We start from the raw sequence: 9569 nt of genomic DNA, 5'->3' as shown, positions 1-9569 counted from the left end.
AACTTGGGTAATTAACTAGGTTAATCTAATTATGTTTTAAGGGGTCTAAAAATGTACAAGTGGTATCAGAGCGAGTAGCTCTTTTGTTTTAGATCTTTTGATCTAAGAGCTGAGCCTTGACCCCTGTTGTCATGGATAATTTGAAATGTCTTTCTGATCATGTTTCTGCTCATGTCTCTATTGATTTTATTGATGTCTGTGAAACTCTTCGTAAGGAATTATCTAAATTTTTGAAAATTGCTAAGAAATTTAAAGAAGAGGCAAAATTGGCTAATCTTGAAAAAGAGGAATTGATTGTGAGATTAGATGAATCTAATAAAAAGAATGAATTTTTGAGAAATCAAATTTCCTCTCAAGATGCAAAGATGAAAAGCTTGGAATAAGAGTTAGTTGAATCTAAAGCTAAAATTGAAAATTTGGCTAGTACCAAGCCTGCTGTTGATAACAGAGGTGTTTCTATTTCTCTTAAGCCTAAAATTGAGAAAGTTTATATCCCTCCTTTTAAGAGGAATAATAAAGAAATGGCTTATTTTGCTAGGTTAGACAAAGGTAAAAGTTCTGATGTAGACGTTGAAGTTTCTAAACCTAAGTCTAAACCTACTGTTAGAGAGCATAATAAATCTATTTTTGTGCCTACTTGTCACCTTTGTGGTGTTGTTGGTCATATTAGACCAAATTGTTCTTTGTTGAGGCAAAAACCAAAATCTGAGACTAGATTTGTTATTAAGAATACTGATGTTCCTAAATTTGTTCCTATTTGCCACTTTTGTGGTGTCCATGGTCACATTCGTCCTAATTGTGATAAATTGAAATTTAAGCATTCAGTGTTTCAATCTAGGATATGTGATGATATTTCTCTTGCCATAAGTCCATATAAATTGTTTCATATTATTTTGAAAAATTTAAGCTTGTTGGCTTGTGAAAGGAATTTGCAGGATTTCATTCTTTCTCAGAAGATTGGTGTAATCCCTCAAATACACTCTGCTTCTCATGAATTTTCACCTACAAATCCGAAGACTCGTGCTCTATGGGTGAGAAAAGATTCTCCAAGGTGAGTGTTGCTGACTTGTCCCTGATTTAATTCTTTCAATTAGTTGTGGACATGTTTTATTTCTGTTTTTGGTTGTTTTATTTTTCTTGAGGATTACATGAATTATGATATCTCTCTCTTGATTTAGAACATGCTTGACATTGTGGAGAAACTTGAATAGAATGTGTTATATATGTGCTAAGCTATTTTTGATTTTGTATGAGTATGTACTTGTTTGTACATGCACTCATGGGTTAATTAAGAAATTGATATTTCTTGTTTATGTACCCTCTATAGCTTAGTTAAGCATTGTCATGCATTGCATTTACATTGTTCATTTAGCATAATGTGTGCTTTTTGTTTTTGGTCATAAATTTTTTTTAAAAACCAAATTTTTTTTTTGTGCTTTGTATTTCACATCTTGGATTTATAATTAATGATTGGCCATGTTATCTTTACATAACATGTTTATGTACTTTGTTTAGCTTGGATGAGTTTATTTATTGCACTTTACTAGTTTGAGTTTTGTAGTGCATGTTGTGTGGGATATGTTTATAGTTTTTGATCACTTTGTCTTGATCTTGAAGTCACATGTCTTTGACTGTTGGACTTGAACCTTTTGAGAAAGGCATAAATAACCATCTCACCACTATTTACTAGCCAATCATGAATACCTTAGTGCATATTGTAAGATTTTGTGCTCGAGAAAGTGTAGCACATGCACAAAAAGAACATAAGGTGTAGCCTCGGTTTAAATGTTAAAATTGGTGTGTACATTATTAGACTTAAAGCTAAATCAAATAAATAAAATTGGTGTGTATATTATCCCAGCTATTTTAATAATTTTCTAAACAATTAAAATTTGTGTGTACAATATAAGGAAAAATCAAGAAACTTACATGATTCCAAGTTTGTTTTCTAGGAGATGTGAGAGTTATATGATGGAACTATTTAGGTGATAGTCTCTTTCAAATTCTATATGATGAATTTTGTAGAAATTGTGATTGAATTCTATTCACATATCACCTCATATGTATCTCAAGTTTTTGCTAATTGCACGCACTACACAAGTTACTCTTTGCTAAACTTGGTACATTATATTGTGTGTGATCTTGTTGTGGCCATCCAAGATTAAAGTTCCTTGATTTTGATGCAAAATGTGTTTAAAGTTTGAGATTTGAGGACAAATTGATTGAAAATCTTGTTTTTGGAATATCTGGGTTAAATTCAAGGGCTTTTGGAAAACTTTTCATCCCATACTCATGCATTTTATTCGTAAAACATTGTGCTTTGAGGAGCTTTTGCATTAAAATGCTCTGTTTTTCAAAAAATTGATTTTTCTAGATTTTTGATCAATTGAATCTGTCTCTTGACCGATCAAAATTGCGATAAAAATTTTGGTTTGAATCTTCCTAGCTCGATCGGTGCTCAATTGATGCTCGACTGATCGAAACTGAAAAATTTTCAGTTTTTAAGTATTTGACCAAATTTTTTTTCATGCATCATTTATGTTTAGGATTCATATGCATTGCAATGTTTTCTGTATCCACCTTGCAGTTTTACAATCATATCTCTTATTGTTTCACACATAACATGCATACACTTTGCTAAATTAGGTACTCAACTTGATTTAAAAATTGATTGATTAATTTTTGAGTTATGTACCTTTTAGTATATGCTATTTTTATTTGTGAACTGTAGAAATTTTTTTTCTTAAGAGATATAATGGATAATCAATGTCCAAATATTTTCTCTACTAATGCAACTGTTTATGGGTCACATAGTGTCAAGTTTGCATTTATTGAAAGAGAGAATATTTTTTCTTCATGTGTACCCTCAACTTAATTTTTTTTAAGTTAGGTTTGTGTGTTTTTCTTTTCCCCACCTTCTAGATTTTCCCCAAAAAGGTTTTCCCCAAAACAATTTTTCCCAAAACTTGTTTTGTTTTTCCTATTTTTATAGGGGGAGAAGCTTGTTTTTAACCCTTCTTGTTCATAAGGGGAGTTGTTGCTCTTCATAGGGGGAGTTGTCACTATTTTCTATAGAGTTGAATTGTTTTGTGTTCCCTTAATTCTTTATTTTCTCTCATCCTTTATTGCGTATATTGAGTTGTCTTTGTCAATATGTGGGAATCCTGATTGTTTTGTTTAGGGGGAGTTAAAATTGTTTTTGATAGAGGGAGATACTATGTTATGTCTATTTCTGTTTCTTGTTTCACTGCTTATTGATTTATATTTATGATATATGTCTTTATTTTGTATTGTGTGAAATCAATAATTTATTTTGTTTACTTGTATTTTCCACACATGCGTTTATGCGTTTTTTTTAGTGTTTCAGGAAATATACAGGTTGATTCAATTGAGCTGCTGTCTACACTTGCAACTAATGGATAGTAGTTAGGATTGCATTTGTTATAATGGGCATTTTTTTTTAAATGGCTTTTCTTTGTAAACTTTGAGCTTTAAGTTGTGTTTTGTCACGGATTTCCAAAGGGGGAGTTTGTTAGGTTCTAAGTACTTAGAACTAATGTATTAGAACTCTAATGTGTAAAAAATATATATTTTCCCAAAACATTAGTTTTAATTCCTTCATCTGTCATTTAAAAGGGGTAAAGAAAAGCCATAAAAGGAGTTCCTAGAATCATTTTAAAAGGAAGTTTATTAATTAAAACAAAGACTGTTTCGAAACATATTCCATCATGGCATATATTTCTTTTAGTTAATTTTTACCTACAGTACTTTCTAAGCCCAAAGGGGAGGCTTTTATCCTTTTTTTAAAAAAAAAAATTTACTTATGCACGCATTTATCATAATAAGAAGAGTTATTCAGATATGACCTGTGTATATATTTGTCTTTACAAAACTACTTTTGTAACCAAATCCACAAGTGGATGGATTCATTATTAAGTCCACAAGTGGATGGATTCATTATTAAGTCCACAACTGGACGAGTTCATCCCATTGGGATGCCTTAAAATTATTAAGTCCACAAGTGGACGAGTTTATTACAAAGTCCACAAATGGACAAGTTCATCCCATTGGGATGCCTTAAAATTATTATGTCCACAAGTGGACAAGTTCATCCCATTGGGATGCCTTAAAATTATTAAGTCCACAAGTGGATGGGTCCATCCCCTTGGAATGCCTTAAAATTATTAAGTCCACAAGTGGACGGGTTTATTACAAAGTCCACAAGTGGATGGATTCATCCCATAAGGATGCTTTGAAATTACTTAAGTCCACAAGTGGACGGGTTTATTACAAAGTTCACAAGTGGACGGGTTTATTACAAAGTCCACAAGTGGACGGATTCATCCCATAAGGATGCTTTGAAATTACTTAAGTCCACAAGTGGACGAGTCCATTCCATGAGGATGCTTTGAAATTACTTAAGTCCACAAGTGGACGAGTTTATTATTGAGTTCACAAGTGGACGAGTTTATTATTAAGTCCACAAGTGGACAGATTTATTATTAGGTCCTCAAATAGAACTATTTCATTGTCATGCCTAAAGGAGGACAAGTCCACCAAAGCAGACGAGTTCATCCTAGTTATTTATCATGTCCTTTAAGGGACAAGTACATCCTAACATATAGGCACAAGAATGGATGGACATACTCATATCAACAAATAAAGATCAACACACATGCTAAAAGCGATAGATATAAAGTAATAAAAATATACCATAAATAAAGTAAAATCTTTACAAACAAGGCCCAAAAAACTAAAGGGCACTTAATATTGTTTGGAAATTGGAAAAAATACATAACAAATTATCCTTAAAAATAAAAAAGCTAAACTAAGGGATCCTGGACATCCTGAATTGGAGGGTTCTCGTCGTCTTTGGAAGGAGGATCCTGGGCATCCTGAGTAGAAGGGTTTTCAGCATCTTGAGGAGCTTCAGTGGACGGGATCAAAGGAGTGACGGGCTTCTCCACAATAAGTTGAGCAAGAACAACACCATCATTTTTTGGATCCCGCTCTGACTGGGAGGAGTCGTTGATCTCCTCAAAGATGGTGTCGCCAGCAAGAGTTGACGGTAGGGGCTCATCCATGGTGACCTTGGATAGATCCAAGTGTGGGTAGATGGACTTGACCTACTTTAGGTAATCCTTAAACTCGTTACCATGGTAGACGGCACAGGCATCAAGGAAAGGCTGTGAAGCCTTGAATATTGTTACGACATTAGCCCTGGCCATCTCTACTTGCCCACAAAGAGCCGTCAGCTCCTTCTCTAAGGTTACCTTGGCCTCTTGCTCCTTTTCCCGCTGACGGGTCTCTTCCTTCAACTTCTCATTCAACTCTATCACCTCTTTGTTGAGAGTACGGAGGGCGTCCTTGTATTTATCCTATTCGTTGGTCAAAGTTTCAATACACTTCCTAAGACGGCTAATTACCCCCTCCTCAGCGACGCACCTATCTTGGAGCGCCTTCATGCGCACTTGCACATGAAAATAAATTACAAACCGTCAGTTGACGAATAAACATTAAAGTAATGATGACAAGGAAACGACAGAAAGAAATAGGTAATGAAGGAAGAACTTACGCCGACGAGAGTAACTATTCAGCCTACGTGCTGCAGGCGTCAGCTCAAGCCTACCACAATAGGCGTGCAGAGTATCAAGAGTGATCAGGTCCCTGCACTTCCATTCCTCGAATGGAATCTTAAGAACCTGAAGTATAAAAGCCTCCTGCTTGTCTGTTATATGTGGACGAACACTAGCTGAAAAAAGAGGAACGATGACGTTAAATACTTAACAAATAAACAGAGAAAGAAGTAAAAGAAAAAAAAAATTGACGACATTAAACCTGAATCTTTGACAATACCCCAAGTATTGTCGAAGCCATGGGGCATTGTAACCCACTCCTCTAGATGGCATACCCAATCCATCCCCTGAACAAAGAAATATCTGCCCTTCCAATTCCTATTGGAATTAGGCATATCCGACACAAGCCTAAGCTCTTTCTTCCGTGCAGCAAAGTGGTATATCCCTTGGGACAAGACAATGTGCTGGGGTCTAAAATACCAAAAGAACTCGTCTAGTGAAAGCTAACAGTTCCCACCACTAAGACGACCTCATAAGATTTCAGCTCCAATGAATATCCTCCAAGCATTGGGAGCAACCTGGCTAATGGATAATCCAAGAAAATTGGCCGACTGACGGTACAATGCCTTCAGTGGCAATCTCAGTCTTGCCATGAACATTGCATTGTACATGCCGACGTCCATAGTCTTCCTTGAGTAGCACTTCTTAAACTTCCCAAGGAGATGGATTAGGATATGGTCAGGAACTTGATAACGGTCCCTTAAATTCTTAAAGATGTTGGCCGTCATCTTCGGATTAAAGTCATTAACAGTCCACATTTTGGGGAGAATAAATGGATAAGTGTGGCCATCCCTAGGGCTTCTTGAACTTCCTCCTTCAGAGGTTCCCCTGTCAACTTCACCCTCGTCCCCGTCATCCTCTCCCTCCACTCCTTCCTCATCACCCTCATCCTCACCCTCGTCTCTCTCTTCTTCCTCAACTTCCCCTCCATCATAACTTTCCACTTTGTCTTCAGGAGAATAGGCAAACGTTTCCCTCTCTGACAACCAGGAAAAGCGCTCATCAGGCTTATGACCTGACTGGAAGACTTCTTCATAGCATTCTCCCTCACGGACTGACGATTGTTCACTCGTTGCTTCTTTAGACATCAATTCACCTACAAGCGACGAAGGTATTCTAAGAACCTAAGTTGACGGTCTCTTTAAAGATGTAATGACCAACTAGAAAAACGAAAATAAAAGATAGAATGAAAAGAGGAAAGGACTTATGGGATTAGTAGACAGTTCCTTGAAAAGTGACGGGATTAGCAAGATGATGGCAGCAAAGGTGACGAGATCAGCTAGTTAACGAAAGCGGAGTTGACGAAATGACGAGCTCTCTCTCTTAAGATCAGCAATGATGAAATAAGAGAAATGAGTGGAGGAGGTGGGATATATATAGGACGAAAAATGCACGGGAGACAAAGCGACGCTCTTGTTTAGAAACGAGGCCAACTAGCTTGTGCCACGTGTACTAGCATTTAATAATGGCTGCTCGAGGAACCATCAATAAAGACCCCTTTCTTTTTTCTGAATAAATAAAAAATAATAAAAAAGCTACAAATCGAACTCCATAACTCGTCAACTAGAGCCGATAGGGCTATGGAGTAGGGGGTAACTGATAAGGGCATAAAAGACGGTTCCACCTCAAAGCCGATGGCTGCGCCTTGAGATCAACAACACTTGAATAAGACCACAAGAATGCATAGACGGGATAAGAAGCTGACGGAAAGAAGCTGATGGGGTTAGTAAACCTTTGACGGGTCTAACATGGCCTTACTTGGCCTCCACGCATGAGTATATAAGAAAACATCTTGTGCCCCACGGTTAACACTAATCAAGGGGATTCCTACAAGGAAAGAATCCCGTAAGATACACGTATTAATGAAGATCTTCCTTACAAGGAAAAGCCCTCTATGTCAAGGAACGGATGTCGACCTTATGCTACTATAAAAACCCCAAAACCCTTACACACCAAGATACGCATAATTTCCCCAGTTCTGGCACTCTAGAGTTGTGAAAGTTCTCTAACTTGACCTTCGGAGGGTATTCAACCGGTACCAAACCGGTACTCTCTTAAGGTCTTCTTTTTCTGTATTGCATAGGTGTTGTCTCGAGCATGTGAGGATTGTGTGACTTACTGACGATTTTTGGCATCATCAAAAGGCACACCAAAATTTATTGTGCGCACAAAAATTTAACAGTTTTTGTTAATGGATAACATCTGTTCTTTTAATATAAAAAAAAAGTGAATTATTCTTAATTTGACATCAATTACAAGCTGAATCTTAAATCTTTATTTTTCAAACTCAAATAGTTATAGATTACAGGTTTACGATCGATATCATTGATATTGCATCTTTTAACTACGAAATAATAAAAGATAAGTTATGAGTTACGACAATTTGAAATTTTTAGATGAAAATATTGAAACATACCTGTAGATCAAGTGCCCTAAGGTAAGGAACATAAATTGTTTTCAAGTCGAATCAATTATCATTACTTCGCCCAAATACCATTCTACATGTTGTTTCCTTAATAAGTTGGCATGCCTTCTCACTAATACTGTGTTTGGGAAGGGGGGAAGGGAAGAGCAAAGACGAGGAAAACAAGGAAAATATATCATTTCTACTGTTTGGTTGTCCAAGGGAAAATGAAATTTGATGAGTTGGAGTGATGGTTTTTCTATGGGCCTCACAGTTTTTGTATCAGCCCCAATTTGGGCAGAAATGGCAAGAAAGGATAGAAATATTTTTCTAGGGTCCATCACTTTATACTCTAAATGACCAATATGCCTTTAACACTTTTTAATAAATTATAAGTGTTTTAATATATGAATTTCCTCATCATTAACGAGGGCATAAAGGTAAAAGCATGCATTTTTCCTTTTTCTTCCTCATGCAAACCATAAAAATGAAAGATACAATTTTCACATTATTTTCTATCCTTACTTTCCTATATCCGAACATGTCAAAAGGAAATATTTTCTTCTCTCTTTCCCTTCCCTTCCTCTTTTCCTTTCTCTTCCCTTTCCCTAGCAACAACCAAACATAGTGTAAGATCCTCAACCTCATGTGCTGCTGCGCCTTTTTTCAGTGACTACATTAATGATACTACCACCTCCTTGTAGAATATGGCTTGAATCAGGAGTTCAACTCCTTGTCGGATTAGGATAAGGACGAAATTTTATTCCTTTTGGGTTACTGTTATTTGAAGTTATCAAGTTTTATTAGAAGTCTTGTCTACCACTTGATTTTGAGTTCTATTTGCAGTAGGAGTGATTCTCCTTTTGTGTGTAGAAAAGAAGTCTAGTGCTTCTTGGATTTGGATATACTAGCCGACTCAAGTCTCCTATATAGAGGCATTGTACGGAAAATTAGAGAGAAAGAGATGAGAGGGTGTGAAAAAAAAAAAAAAGGCTCTCTCTTGGTTTGGTTATTTGATATTTGTGGGTTGCAATTTGGAATTGTGAGAGAGGTATTGTTGCTGCTTGGTTTTGGTTCTGTGGTTTGGTAATTTGCTCTCTCTTGGTGCATTGCAACTTTTGGATTTGCTTTGTATGGCTCTCTCTTTGGTTTGTGCGCAATTGGTATTTGGTATTCATATTTAGTATTTGTGAACCTTTGGTTATTTGATTCGTATTTGGTTATTTGGTTTTGTATTTGTGAGAGAGAGTTAATTGGGTGTATTTGGGATTTGGGTTTGTGAGAGTGCCTCTACACCAATTTGTATTATTCCAAATCTGTTATAATGAAATGTGTTCGTCGTCGCCTTTGGATGTAGGCTATTGCTGAATCACGTAATTCTTGGTGTTTTGTGTTTATTTTCTTTTGGATTTATTTTCTTCGTTCCTATTGTTAATTTGAAGATCTTTCACAAGCATAAAATATTTTCACAATCAATCTTTGTAATTTGAGCTTCCACTATTTTACAACACTCCTTCCTCATAGGCGCA

The sequence above is a fragment of the Quercus lobata genome, chromosome 10 (assembly GCF_001633185.2).
Source record: "Quercus lobata isolate SW786 chromosome 10, ValleyOak3.0 Primary Assembly, whole genome shotgun sequence".
In the NCBI taxonomy this organism is placed as follows: Eukaryota; Viridiplantae; Streptophyta; class Magnoliopsida; order Fagales; family Fagaceae; genus Quercus; species Quercus lobata.
The sequence above is the reverse complement of the archived record's forward strand: the minus strand, read 5'-3'. Positions refer to the sequence as shown.